Below are 15,305 nucleotides of genomic sequence, written 5' to 3' on the forward strand. Positions count from 1 at the left end.
TGGCACAATGGAGTGAATATAGTCAATAATAATTTAATTGTATATATTTTTAAAACTAAAGGAGTATAATTGGATTCTTTATAATCCAAAAGATAATAGGATTTGAGGGAATGGATACCCCATTTTCCATGATGTGATTATTACACATTGCACGTCTGATATCAAAGTACCTCATGTACCCCGTAAATATATGCAACTATTATGTACCCACAAAAATTAAAAATTAAAAAAAGTAATACTAAAAGAAAGTGTGTAATTTAATTGATTTCTCTGCTTTTATCTACTATCAGAGCTATAAAGCCCATTGCCACATCTTAGGAAGACAACTTTTCTGACAAGCGAATAGTGATCTATTTCTTGACATGAGTGGGAGTACATAAGCATTTTGTTTTACACAAATATATTAATCTTCACGTTTATCTTTTTCTCATTGTGTGTGTGTGTGGGGGGGGGTGTTGTTACAGTCCACATTTTAAAAGCTAAGAGAAATAAGTCAGCTGTATGCAGCGGCTCACGTCTGTAATCCCAGCACTTTGGGAGGCCGAGGTGGGAGAATTGCTTGAGCCCAGGAGTTCGAGACCAGCCTGGGAAACATAGTGAGACCTCGTCTCTACTGAAAATACAAAAATTACCTGGGCATGGTAGTGCGTGCCTGTAGTTCCAGCTGAGGGGCTGGGGCTGAGGTGGGAGGATCGCTTGAACCCGGGAGGCGAAGGCTGCAGAGAGCTATGACCGTGCCACTGCACTCCAGCCTGGGTGACACAGCGAGACCTTGTCTCAAAAAAAAAAAAAAAAGGAAAACATGAAAACTAAGTCAATCGAATTCTGGTCCCCTTTTCTTTATACCGAAATAGCTTCACAGCTCCTGAAATTAGGCTGCTTGAAGCAGGACACCATTCATAAAGGTGCTGCAATTCTCTAAATTCATACTTGCTAGGACAGGGAGAACTCAGGGTCAAAGGCAGCGGGAGGAAGCCATCCCCGGCATGACTGGCCCCGGTCTCCACTGCTCGTGAAAACGAACTCATTAGAAATCGAGCTCCATCTTGTGGCAGCTAAAAGAAAAAACAAGGAAATGCAAGTCTTGCTTCACTTTCACTTCCAAGACCGCATTGGGAGATAACCCTTGGAAAGCTTGATTATTTCTGGGCTAGCTCGCCCAGAATAAATTTCTAAGCACATCTGTACAAGTAACTTTGTTTTTTCAATACAGGAAGTCCCCTTCATTCCAAAATGTACAATCCAGAGACGGTGGAGGCTGGAGATCTCTCCTGTATCTCATCCCATTCTGAGTTACCAGTGCCATTAGACAAAAGAAAATCCATGTAAATGCTTCATGCCCTTAAGATGCTGGGGACTGTTCAACTGTGATTCCATTCTATCTTTCCCTCTCATACCTCCTTCAGCTCCAAACACCATCTAGTTAACTGCTTCCCAAATGTTGACCTACACTGATGCCCTTTCATCAGAATCAGTTGGGGAGGTGTTTTTTGTTTGTTTGTTTTAGTGTGGGTTAGGTCACTGCAACATCAAAGCATCTTGATTTATAAAGTTTGGACCAGAGCGCAATAATCTGTATTTAATCACAGATTAACCTTGTTCCCTTTATGTAGTCCCTGGTAAATTGTAATGTGCAATCAGATTCCCCTGTTTGTTTTGTTTTGTTTTGTTTTTGAGTCAGGGTCTTGCTCTGTCGTCAAGGCTAGAGTGCAGTGGTGCGATCATGGCTCACTGCAGCCTCAACCTCCCTAGCTCAAGCGATCCTCCCACCTCTGTCTCCCGAGTAGCTGGGACCACAGGCACACGCCACCACGCGGGGCTTATTTCTGTTTTTTTTTTTCTTTTTTTTTGTAGAGACAATGTTTCGCCAGTTTTCCCAGGCTGATCTTGAACTCCTGGACTCAAGTGATCTGCCTGCCTCAGCCTCCCAAAGTGCTGGGATTACAGGTGTGAGCCACTGTGCCCAGCAATGATTCCCCTGCTTTCTAGCGGTTGAATAAATGCTCTCTTAACTAGAGGACATAATAAGAACTAATATTAGACCATGAGAATTAGAACGAATATTATTAGTACCTAATAAGTACTAATTATTTTTATTTATCTATGGAAACTGTGTAATTATGAACTGTGTTTTGAAATGCCAATAATGTCTGCTTATTTTCTCATTGAAATAATAAGGCTTTATATTTTGCTCCATTTAAAAACTGTCATATTACTTTTATCGCTTCTGTACTTTCTCTTAAAAATCACATATTCTGAGAAAAAACAGAGTAATGATAAAACATTAACTAAAATAAATGAGTAGGTATTGAGAGGAAGAGATGGAGGTGGTCTCTCTCTGTCTCGCTACTGTATCATTAAATTTTATTTCATTATTGCCATATATATATATACATATATATATACTCTAATTTAACTTTAAAAAAAAAAAAAAAAAAACTCTTGAGAACACACCTCCTCCTGAACGTTACAATCAATCTCTGCTCTCCTTGACAGCAAATTCAAGGGCCACTTCCACTTCAGTTCTCTACTTCCTCATTTCACATTTTCACGACAACCCATTCTATATGGGTTGGTTTCCTGATTACTGCACCGGGACTACTCTTACTATGGACAACAGTGACATCTGTTGCCATGTTACCGCACTGCAAGTTCAGACATTCGGTGCTTGGCTAAGAATTCAACGGGGCAGGGTTGCGGGGGGTGGGGGGGAAATCTACCATCCGTCAGGTAACAGTGGAATCTTAAGCCCCTAAGCATATACGACTCAGTTGACCAGTCCTTTCATCTGTAAATATATAATGTTTCTGGTGACATCACACGTGTTTGGTTTTCATCCCACCTCAGTCACTTCTCTTTCTCGATTTCTTTGACTGGTTCTTTTCTGACTTTTAAATATTGGTGTACCTGAGGGCTCAATTCTAGACCCCTCATCTATTTGTGTCAATGCAGTCAGCCTAGGTAATGTGTTCCTGTAACTTGAAATCCCACCTGTCCCTTGATGACCCCTCCCAAATCTCCATCATAATCCACAACCTCTTCTCAGAAGAAGTCCTGACTGGTATCTACCTCCCTCCTCTGCATCTCAACTTGAAAATCTAACTGAAGTATTTTATGTGGCATGACCAAAACATAACTATCAATCTGATTCTTCCAAAGAAACTGATTGCTATGTTTTCCACATCATTTCCAAATTTAGAAAAAACCACCACCCTCTACCCAATATCTGAAGTACCAAATATGAGTTATTCCTGATTCTTTTACTGTCGTCCATCACCAAATCACATTGATTCTATGTCAGAAACATCGACCAAATCTGTGTGTTTCTTTTCTGTGCACTGCTATCACATGACTCCAATCCACCTCCATCTGGACGACTGCAGTAGTCTCCTAATTCCTCTTTCTGCTTCCACTCTTGCTTCATAGCAATCCATCTTTACAAACCTTTTTCATAGTGTAAGCATCATCATGGTCCTCCCCTGAATAACACCCTCTAATAGCTTTCCATTACACTAATCAAACAAGCATTTAAAGCCTCTCTCTAGGAAAGCCTCATATTATCTGGTTCTTGCGTATTCTGATCTTCTCTCATGTCATGGTTCTTCTCACTTATTATGATGTAATTACACTAGTAATATTTTTATTTCTCTTTTTTTGTTGTTTTTTTTTTTGAGATGGAGTCTCACTCTGTCGCCTGGGCTGGAGTGCAGTGGCACAATCTTGGCTCACTGCAACCTCTGCTGCCCAGTTTCAAGCAATTTTCCTACCTCAGCCTCCCGAGTAGCTGGGATTACAGGCACCTGCCACTGGTCCAGCTAATTTTTGTATTTTCAGTAGAGATGGGGTTTCACCATCTTGACCAGGCTGGTTTTGATCTCCTGACCTTGTGATCCACCTGCTTCAGCATCCCAAAGTGCTGGGATTACAGGTGTGGGCCACTACACCATACTTTTATTTCTCAAACACACAAAACTTACTCTTGTCTCACAATCTTTGTACTAACCACTCCTCTGCCTGGAGTATTTCTTCCCTTGAACTTCTGAAACCACCTTTGCAAAATTATGACTGAGACAGTGAAAGAGATCTAATTTAATCAACTCCACCTTGCTTCTAACCTCCGAGCTGTACTTGTTCATTTCTGGGTGTAGGCTGAACTAACTTTGGGAAAAACTTAGTTTGTAGTTTAAAACAAAGATGATAACAGCCCTTTCCCAAAGCAGAAAGGACTTCTTGCCTGGGGACTAGATTGCCTTGTAGGACTAACATTAGCCGCAATTTTAGAAATTATGGTTAGGAGTCATGCAGCTGGAGGCTACAAGATTCTGAGCCTCCCTAAACTGCTCCTAAGATCAGTGTTTGAGATATTTTGCAGACCCCACATTGGATGGATCAGCTGGCACCATCCAGACGGATAAACTGGCTCATCTGATCTTGTGGCCTCCACCCAGAAACTGACTAACTGTAAGAAGACAGTTTCAATTCCCTGTGATTTCATCTCTGACCCAACCAATCAACACTCTTGACTCCCTGGCTTCCCCCTACCCACCAAGTTCTTCTTAAAAAACTCTACTTTCTGAATGCCTGGGGAGGCTGATTTGAGTAATAATGAAACTCCAGTCTCCTGCACAACTGGCTCTGCATGACTTACTCTTTCTCTATTGCAATTTCCCCGCCTTGACAAATTGACTCTGTCTAGGCAGTGGGCAAGGTGAATCCACTGGGTGGTTACACTTCACATTAGCAGTTCATGTAATTCTGATTTCAGCTTACATGTCACCTCCTCAAGATATTGTTTTCCGAGCCTCTAAGATAAAGTAGCCTCTCAGGCACTCTCCATTCTAGTCCATGAAACTGTATTTATTCTCTTGATAACCTTCCTTGCTGCCTTCTGTCAATCACAAAATTACCCTTTTCCCTCAGTCTTTACAATCACTGATGTGAGTGCCTTTGCATCTCTCACTCTCTGCATTCATCTGCTGTTCTGTGAAAGGGAGAGTAGATTTCCACCAAATGATGTCTGCACCAGTTCTGGTAGACCTTGGTAAGTCTGAGTTAGAAATTTGGAAACCACTGGAGAATGAAGAGCTGGGTAATGTCATGATTTGATATGTTTTTTAAATTTTTTTATTGATTCTGAAGCTGAATAGCAACTTTCAAAAGAATAAGCATTTTCCATTTTAATTAAGTCCAATTTATACTTTTTTCTTCTATGGATTGTCTTTTTGGTGTCATGTCTATGAACTCTCTGCTTAGTCTTAAGCCTTCACTATTTCTTCTATGTTTTCTTCTAAAAAGTTAGTAGTTTTGCATTTAATATTTAATCTGTAATCCACTTTGGATTAGCTTTTACAAAGGAGGTAAAACTTAGGTTGAGGGCTTTTTTGGTGTTTTTTTTCAGACGGAGTTTCACTCTTGTTGCCCAGGCTGGAGTGCAATGGCGCAATCTAGGCTCACCACAACCTCCACCTCCCAAGTTCAAGTGATTCTCCTGCCTCAGCCTCCCAAGTAGCTGGGATTACAGGCACCCATCACCACACCCGGCTAATTTTTTTGTATTTTTAGTAGAGACAGTGTTTCTCCATGTTGGTCAGGTTGGTCTTGAACTCCCAACCTCAGGTGATCTGCCCGCCTCGGCCTCCCAAAGTTCTGGGATTACAGGCCCATGCCTGTAATTGGTTGAGGGTTTTTTAAAAAAAGGAATTGATAAGGGAGCCTTCTGCAATGACAGGAGGATTCCTGCCAGCGAGAAAAAGCTGTGCCGTGATGACTCCACCATGGTTTGAGGGAGAAAACCCATGATTTACAATGAACAATAAACACAGCGGATACCGCTTTTTTGAACCCCTTCTTTGTGGCTATCACTGGATCACAGTCTCATCGTTCTCGCCTCTGATCTCAACAGTGTTGACTCTACCTCATCCTCATTGTGGGACAGGAGAGGACACTAGGGATTTGAGAGGGGAGGGGACCAGCCTAAGTCTGCAGTTCTTGAGAAGGTGGAGCTCAATTCTAGCCAAGGGTTCCATGCACCATGGAGGACCTGTCTCTTCATGTGGAGACTCATCACTGCTCTGAAAAGTGACTGCTTCCACATTACACACATTTTCCCATTACCCATAATAATCATTGGGGCCCTTCTGTTTTTCTTTTCAAAGCTGTGAAACTCCTCACTGATCCCCACTCATGCTCTCAAGCTGACGCCTCTGCCTCCTACTTCACCAGATTTAGCCTCCTGCCGGTTCCTGCACCACTGTTCTCTGCCTTCACTTCGATGTTGAGAAACAAGTGTTCCTTCCCAGGGGTTCCTCTACTGGTTGCAAAACTCACACCCTCGTTTACTTAAGAACTTCCCTTCTTTACTTGCTCCCTGTGTCTCCTGCAGTATCAATACTTTCTCTATATTCTACCGTTCCTATTAGCACTGATACTCTCTGGAATCTCTTACATGTTCTCACTCATAAGTGGGAGTTGAACAATGAGAACACATGGACACAGGGAGGGGAATATCATACCCCAGGGCCTGTCAGGGCTGGGGGGCTGGGGAGGGATAGCATTAGGAGAAATACCTAATGCAGATGACGGGTTAATGGGTGCGGCAAACCACCATGGCACGTGTATACCTATGGAACAATCCTGCATGTTCTGCACATGTACCCTAGACCTTAAAGTAAAAAAAGAAAATAAAAGAAAAAAAAATTTTCTTCCACTTCACATTCTTCTTCTACTCACTCCAAAGAGTCTATTGTACTCCAAAGGGTCTATTAAGTATGCCCTTAACAAGCTCCCCATCCCCCGAGATATGTTCTTCATCTGGCTTTTATTTTCCACCAGCTGGGTCCTTGCTCTGGGAAGTTCTAGGTCCCGGTTCCAGGAGACAGTGACTGTCATGTAATTTTCAGAGCAGAAGTTACCCCAAGGGAAAGGAGGAGGAGTAAGAGAACTGAAACCAGGTGGGAAACAGGAAACAGAAACCAGAGCGCCTCCTGATTTTTAATGGCCCGGAGAACACACCAGAATACTACTTGTTTTAATAGCATTTGTGGATTGGGGTGGGCCCATTTAGAAACTAAAGTACCTGACTGTGTTTCTCAACCTCAGTCTTTGTGGGATGCAGAGGTTCAATCCTCTCAACATAAAAGGCCAAGGAATCTGGGTGTCCAGGCCCCTTCTCCCTTCAAGGGTCAAGGTAAGGAGAGGAGCAAGTACTGTGATGATGTCAGAGGCACTGGAACCAGAGCAACTCCATCTTGAATAGGAGCTGGGTAAATGAGGCTGAGACCCACTGGGCTGCATTCCCAGATGGTTAAGGCATTCTAAGTCACAGGAAGAGATAGGAGGTCATAAAGACCTTGCTGATAAAGCAGGTTGCAGTAAAGAAGTCAACCAAATCCCACCAAAACCAAGATGGCGATGAGAGTGACCTCTGGTCATCTTCACTGCTATACCCCCACCAGCACCATGACAGGTTACAGATGCCATGGCAACATCAGAAAGTTACCCTATAAGGTCTAAAAAGGGGAGGCATGAATAATCCACCCCTTGTTTAGCTTATCATCAAGAAATAACCATAAAAATGGGCAACTAGCTGCCCTCAGGGCTACTTTGTCTATGGAGTAGCCATGCTTTATTCCTTTACTTTCTTAATAAACTTGTTTTCACTTTATTCTATGGAGTCATGCTGAATTCTTCCTTGCGCGAGATCCAAGAATCCTCTCTTGGGGTCTGGATCAGGACCCCCTTCTGGTAACAGTGAGAAGAATCAGAGGGAAACATCTGGGAAGGTGAGAAGGATGGAGACCAAAACCACAGAGAGACTGAAGGGAGGCAGAGAAGCTGACAGGACAGAGCATCCACACCCAGGCACGTTGCCAAGATTAACCCCATAATTTTTGGCTCTATTGGAAGCTCATTTGTAGGTTTCCAGTGCAAAGAGGTGGTGGGCTTTCTGAAATATTAGGTTCTATCCAAGGATATCAGAGTGGTATAAAGAGAAATGGGAAGCAGAGGCAGAAATAAAGTAGTCATCCTAAAAGCATGATTCCCAAGGCTTTGTGTCATTAAGGCTGTTTACAATTTTAAGTAGTTTAAATTTTAAAATTGCATCTAACAATGACTTAAACCAAAGACAGCATTTATGGTTTACTTTCCAAAGATTTTGCAAGTGAGTAGTACTTGCAAAGTAGTACTTACGTTCTATCTGAATAATATCATTTAAAAAGTTTATTTTAATCCTTTCACTTTTTCATCACTAGTTTGGCGTTTTTGTTTGTTTATTTGTTTTATTTCCTGGAAATTGCCACCTTACGGCCCCAAGATAGCTCCTGACCTCACAATACAACATCTCATGCCAGGAAGATAGGGATGAAATGAAAAAATACTGAAGATTTAGATCTGAGGTGAGATATGTTCAGATGTATTTTATAAACATTTATTTTGGGGTCCTAATAACCAGAGGCATTTTAGAAGATTCCCAAGGAAGGAAGGGTAAGAAGTATAGATGTGTCTAAGAGGCACAAGGAAACCAAAATACTGTGTGTGTGTGTGGTGGTTGGGAGGGGGTATTAAAATAAGGGAAATGGCAGAGGACACCATTACGCACAAAGGAGAAGGACCCAGACATCAAGGGAAAAAAAGAGACAAAGGACCCCACAGAGACTAACTGCCAAACACATTTGCAAGTCTTTTGAAGTCTGATTGTTCTAAAACTGGGCTCCTGGATGCCTCTGCATGTTTCCCATAAACTCTCGTTATTAAAACATAAGCGGCTGGGCATGGTGACTCACACCTGTAATCCCAGCACTTTGGGAAGTCGAGGTGGATGGATCACCTGAGGTCAGGAGTTCAAGACCAGCCTGGCCAACACGACGAAACCCTGTCTCTACAAAAAATACAAAAATGAGCCAAGCATGACGGCACATGCCTGTAATCCCAGCTAGTAAGGAGGCTGAGGCAGGAGAATCACTTGAACCTCGGAGGTAGAAGTTGCAGTGAGCTGAGATCACGCTACTGCATTCCAACCTGGTTGACAGATGGAGACTCCTTTTCAAAAAACAAACAAACAAACAAAAATACCAACAAAAAACCAAAACTTAAGTAGGTTTTCTTTCTTGCTACCAAATGGCCCATGATTAACAAAAACACCTAGAGGCAAGTAAACAGAAGAAGAGTCTTAAAATGAACTTTCACTCCGATGGGGCAAAACTCCATTACCAATCTGAGTAAGGCTGAAGACCAAGTGGCCTGGGGTTGACCTGAGTGGGGAAAATTTCTGCCTGTACAGCAAAAATCCCTGACTCTTTTGGCAACAGCAAGGTCTGAAACGAACTCTGTGAGTAGCAGAGACTCTCAGTCAATGACAGGGCTGCCATGGTGAAGCCAGATTGACTGGACTGGAATCCTAGGCCTACTGTTCATGAGCTCTGTGCATGGACAGACCAGTTAACCCTGGGGTCCCAAACACTTCCTGTAAAGGGCCAGATAGTCAATATATTACTTTCAGCAGGCCATAGGGTCTCCATCACAGCTCTTTGGCTCTGCTGTTACAGCATCAGTATAGTCACAGGCAATGCATAAATGATGAGCACTACTGTGTGCCAATAAAACTTTATTTAAATCACTATAAATGAATTTTATATAATTTGTACATGTCTCAAAACACTCTTCATTTGCTTTTCTTCAGCCAGTATGAAATGTAAAATCCATTCATGGCTCTCACGCCATGCAGAAACAGGTGTTGGGCCAGATTTGACCCCTGATTTAACTGGAGTGAATAAGTCTCCATCACTTCACCGGAAATGAGAGTAAAGGTATTTACAGAGGTCTTTTCTGGAGCAAAACAAATAAGACTGGTGATACAAAGCACTTAACATTAGTTCCAGTGGAATAAATGTTACGAATATCTTAGTAATAACAAAAACTTCCTTATTTCCTGTTTCACATTCTCTCTGGTGAACCTATCCATGCTGAAGCAACACCTCAGCTAACATTCCCCAGATCCCCGTCTCTAGCTCAGACCTGCCCTTGATGTCCAGACATATCATTTTAAGCTCATCTCTCCCTTCAGGCTTATCTTCAGCACTTGGTCTCAACATCTCTTCTCACACCTCTGTGTTATGGATGAAACTGTGACTCCCAGAAAATTCTTATGTTGAAGCTCTAACCCTCGGCACCTCAGAATGTGACTATATTTGGAGACAGGACGTTTAAAGAGGTAATAATCAAAGCTGAGGTCATTAGGGTAAACTCTCATTCTTTATGACCTATGTCCTTATAAAATTAGGAAATTAGGCAATTAGGACACAGACAGGCACAGAGGGAAGACCACATGAAGACATGAGGAGAAGGCAGCATTTGCAAACCAAGTAGAGACGACTCAGGAAGAAGCAGCCCTGCTGGCACCTTGATGTTGAAATTCCAGCTGCTAAAACTTTGAGAAGACATATTGCTATCGTTTTAGCCCCCTAGTTAAGGGTATTTTGTTATGGCCACTCTAGCGAACCAAACACTGCTTCTCGTCATAAGTTTTCATCTCAGCAATGGCCCCCAAATCCATGCAGTTACCTTGGTGCAGGGGTTTTAAAGAAAATGGCCACAAGAGTATTTGACATTTCTCCCACTGAAAGGAAGGGTCTATGCCCTCTTTTCTTGAACCTGGGTAAGGTTGGGACTACTTTGATCAATGAAATGTGGTAGAAATGATGCCACATAACTTTCAAGTCTAGGTCAAAAAAGGCCATGTAGACTTTTCTGGTTCTCCTGGGACATGTGTTCTGGAGGAAGGCAGCCATCATGCAGGAAATAGGATTCCCCTAAGACCGCCATGCTAAAGAGGACGCATGTAGTCCCAGCCTAGTTCCGCATTTGAGTCATTCCAACCCAGGTGTCTGACATGTGAATGAGGACCTCCAGATGACTCCAGTCTCAGCCTTGTAGTCACCCCAAAAACTTGGAGTCGTTGGTGGTAGAGACAAGTGTCACTTCTGTGCCTTATCCTAATCCCCAACACACATAATCCATAAGTGTAATAAAGCAGTTGTATATCACTATGTTTTGGGGTCGTGTCTTAATTAACTTAGGCTTCTATTACAAAGTACCTTAAACTGGGTAATTCATACACAGCATAAATGGATTGCCCACAGCTCTGCAGTCCGGGAAGTCCAAGATCAAGACATCAGTAGGTCTGGTGTCTAGTGAGGACTTGTTCTCTACTTCAAAGATGTTACCTTCTCTCCACATCCTCACATGGTAGAAAGGGTGGAAGGGGCTAAATAGCTCCCTCTTTTATAAGGATACTCATCCCATTCATGAGATCAGGTCCCTCATAACCTCATGACTTTCCACAGACCCTTTCTCTTAATGCCATTACATTGGGGATTAGGATTTTAACATATGAACTTAGGGAAATCACAAATATTAAGATTATATCATTCTTCTCTTGTACCTTCCAAATTCATGTCCTTTCACATACAAAATGCATTCATTCCATCCTAGTAGCCCCCAAAGTCTTAAGTCATTTTACCATCAACCCAAAAGTCTGAAGTCCAGAGTCTCATCTAAGGATCGTCTCAATCAGACATGGGTGAGACTCAAAGTATGATTCATCCTGAGGCTAATTCCTCTGCAGGTGTAAGCCTATTAAATCAGACAATTATGTGCTTTCAAAAATACAGTGGTGGGACAGTCATAGGATTGACATTCCCATATCAGAAAGGAGAAATAGGAAGGAAGAAAGGGGAACCAGATCCTGAGGAAGTCTAAAACAATATGGCAAATACCACATTTTAAGGCCTCAGTGTAATATTCTTTGCCTCCAGATTCTGCTTTTTGGACACATTGGAGCTGGGGTTGGGCCACCACAGCTCTGGGCAGCACCACCATCATGGCTTTGCTGGGTGTAGCTGATGCAGCAGCTCTCAGGGGTTGAAGTCAGAAGCTGCAGCTCCCCAAGGGTGGTATTGCACACAGATGGCTACACAATTCTGAGGTCTCAGGGGCAGCCTCACCCCCAGGGTTCCACTGGACATTGCCTTAGCATAGGCACTCTGTGGTGGTCCCATCTCCACTGCTGTACTGGGCATTCTCTTAATGCCATCATACTGGGGGAAGGACTCTCCTGGAGAGACAGAGAGTCTCTGGAGACCCCCTCTGGGTCTCCACCCTGGAGACAGCCCTCTCCCTGAGTTGCATGCCTGTGACTCCAGGTAGTGCCTTCCTTCAAAATCTAAGGGGAGGCAGCCACAACCCCGCAGCTCATGCCACTCAGTGGCAGTGCTTGAGTGTGCAAAGGTAGTGGCTCTGGGCTTGTTCAGTCTGGTTTTCGAATCTTGCTGCCTCCACTGATTGGCTGGGCATGATGCTGAAAAAACTACAGAAGTCCCTGGGGCATGGATTCTCCCTGGTAACAAAGGGATAATCACGGCTACCTCACCATGTTGTTATGAGTATTAGATGTAAACAAGTGCTAGATAATTGCTATCATTCTTAAAGAGGTTAAATAGCCCACGGTGGAAAGATTCTCAAATTTTCACGATCATAGAAAATGACCGTAGCTTGGCTGGGCACGGTGGCTTACACCGGTAATCCCAGTACTTTGGGAGGCCGAGGAGTTCAAGACCAGCCTGGCCAACACGGTGAAACCCCATCTCTACTAAAAATACAAAAAATTAGCCGGGCGTGGTGGTGGTCGCCTGTAATTCCAGCTACTGGGGAGACTGAGGCAGAAGAATTACTTGAACCCTGGAGGCAAAGGTTGCAGTGAGCCGAGATCACACGACTGCACTCCAGCCTGGGTGACAGAGGGAAAAAGGGAACCATTACAGACATTTGCCCCTGAACTTGAAGTGCGCTACACCCTGCTTCCACTGCCAGTTGTCACCCGTCAGCTCTCTTCCTGCCTGTTCTCTTGCTCCTCTGAGTGTGGCCTCCGGATGTCTCATGTACCTCCCAGGGTCTGTGAATACTAAAACCTCTCGAACTTTAACACTGTGGTGGCATCATTGAAGCTGTGCCCACCATCTGACCTGCGATGTGAGGTTGCCCGAACGTGACCTGCGCAGGTGGATCCCCTCCTGATGTTCTTTTGTCCTGGCTTCTGGTGGCTGCTGAGGACAGTCACTACCGGCTGAGTTGATAGAGAAACTTAAAGAGCTTCATTTAATACCACTGACATACCAGGCAGGCTTTTGGCTGTGTCTTGGACACAATCCCAATTCTGTGTATGTGGATGACTCACACACTTCCTGCCCAGTCGGTCTAGGATGGCACTACTGCTTGCTGGTGCTTGATTTTGCTGCTTTGTGCAGCTTAGTACTGCTGTCCTCAGCTGTTACCTTGGAGATTCTCCAGAAACTCCAGTGGCTGTGGACGGCTCTCTGAGGCTTCGGGCTCCCCAGCAGCTGCTGGAGGGCAGATCCTATCGTAATGAGGGTGTTTCCCGGTGGGACATCAGACACCCTTTCTGGGATCAGGCCCCTGACAGGGGGGCCACTACTGGAGGGTATGTTGCCCCTTGAGCCATGTTTGCTTCTCTGGTGACCTAGGGCCTCGGTCGTGGTCCGGCCTGTATTGGCTCTAAGTTGCAAAGTACTGGCCTCCGGCCAGAGAGAGCTGGTCAGGGTGGTGAGCTGGCCACCTGGTAGCCATGGCTCTATCCTCAGCTGTACCTCCATCTCGCTGATGACAGGGTCATGGGCCACCAGGCTCCTGGGGAGCAGCGATTTCCCCATAGCGAAGCTGAAGAGGATGACAGAATGCTGGCTTCACTGTGTCAGTGAAGGGGAGGTGGGTGAAAGGATCCAATCGCCTAACTCTAACCTGTGACAGGGCAACCGTACCTGAGTCCCCAGGACACCTTTCGAGAATAGGTGCTGCTGAGGCCAGCGCCTCCTTGGTTGCTGCATTCCTTGGTGCTATCACTTCTCATTCTCCCAGCCCCTCAGAGGTCGATCGGGTCACCCTGGAAAGAGACGCAGCTGCCTACAAGGCCGGTGCAAGTGGAGCTCACTGTTCGGTTTTGAAGAGAAAGTGAGGTTAAAGAAAGACACTCAAAGAGAGAGAGAGCATCTCAACAGCAAATGCAGGCATTTACGTCCAGCATAAACCTGCAGTGGTGCCAGTGCCCACCACTGCTTACAGGCTTGGGCAATTACAGGTCTGGGTGGGGGAGGTCTGGAAGCGGGGCATGGCCTGTTGCCTGGGAAAATGTTGATAACATGTTCCCATGATGAGGCGGTTTGGCACTTGTTCCTGCAGAATGTGATAGTGACATGCCTTGGGCCTTTGCCCGGCAGGGTATGATAAGGATGTTCTTCTGCTTTGTGGTCAGGTGGTTAGGCAGGATGTTTCTCATGGCCCGAAATCCCGTGGAATGTTTCACTTTGACCAAGGTCTGCAAAATGGTGGGGGGCTTACAAAGTGGTGCAGTTTGGACTAACTCTCATTACCATTTTTTTTTTTTTTTCCTTTTCTGGTAACAATGTGTAAAGTGAAAAGAGCAGAGTGCTACTCCATACCACTGGGACCTTGTCCAGTAAACATCCGGAGAGTGAGGATAGGAAATAAAAAGTGTATAAATATTAGATGCCTAGAAATGCAAGCCATTTAGCCATTTTAAAGATTTGACAGAAAATAGAAAGAAAGAGAGGAGAGGGACTCATTGTCTTGAAATGGGGTCCTTCCCAGAGAGAGGTGACTATTTAGTGGCACCGGGCCCTTTTCCTCCTTCCCCTTTTTCTTTTATCAACCAGGGCAGAAACTAAGAATTTTGGCTTCAAGTGACTAAAAGACTGATGGGGGAAAAAAGAAAATAGAAAAAAATAACAGAGAGACTGACGCTCTAGGCAGCTACAAGTCCAAGAAAAAAGAGAGAAACTTTTAACTTTAAGTGCTGAGCCAAAACCAGGTCTAGCAAACATAATGCTGGCCCTAGATTATTTACTAATTTATGAAGAAACTTCTAGATATGGGGGTGACAAAAGGAAATTAAATCATTATATATGCATATATTTTAATGTAAATATATAATAGATAAATTATGTATACATATATATAACCAAATTGAAACAGTTTTATAATTTGATTTGACTAGAAAGTCAAAATCCATATATTAATTTTTTTTTTTTTTTTTTTTGAGATGGAGCCTTGCTCTGTCCCCCAGGCTGGAGTGCAGTGGCGCGATCTCCGGCTCACTGCAAGCTCCGCCTTCCGGGTTCACGCCATTCTCCTGCCTCAGCCTCCTGAGTAGCTGGGACTACAGGCGCCCGCCACCTCACCTGACTAATTTTTTGTATTTTTAGTAGAGACAGGGT

The 15,305-nt window shown here is 44.0% G+C and overlaps 1 protein-coding gene across 3 annotated transcripts in view; it reads left to right on the top strand.

Annotated features, from left to right (window-relative positions):
• Nucleotides 1-15,305, top strand: part of FPR2 (formyl peptide receptor 2) — a 35,418-nt gene that overhangs the window by 19,271 nt on the left and 842 nt on the right. The window lies entirely within an intron of this gene.

Source organism: Trachypithecus francoisi, unplaced genomic scaffold (genome assembly GCF_009764315.1).
Source record: "Trachypithecus francoisi isolate TF-2019V2 unplaced genomic scaffold, Tfra_2.0 Lachesis_group12, whole genome shotgun sequence".
NCBI classification, from domain to species: Eukaryota; Metazoa; Chordata; class Mammalia; order Primates; family Cercopithecidae; genus Trachypithecus; species Trachypithecus francoisi.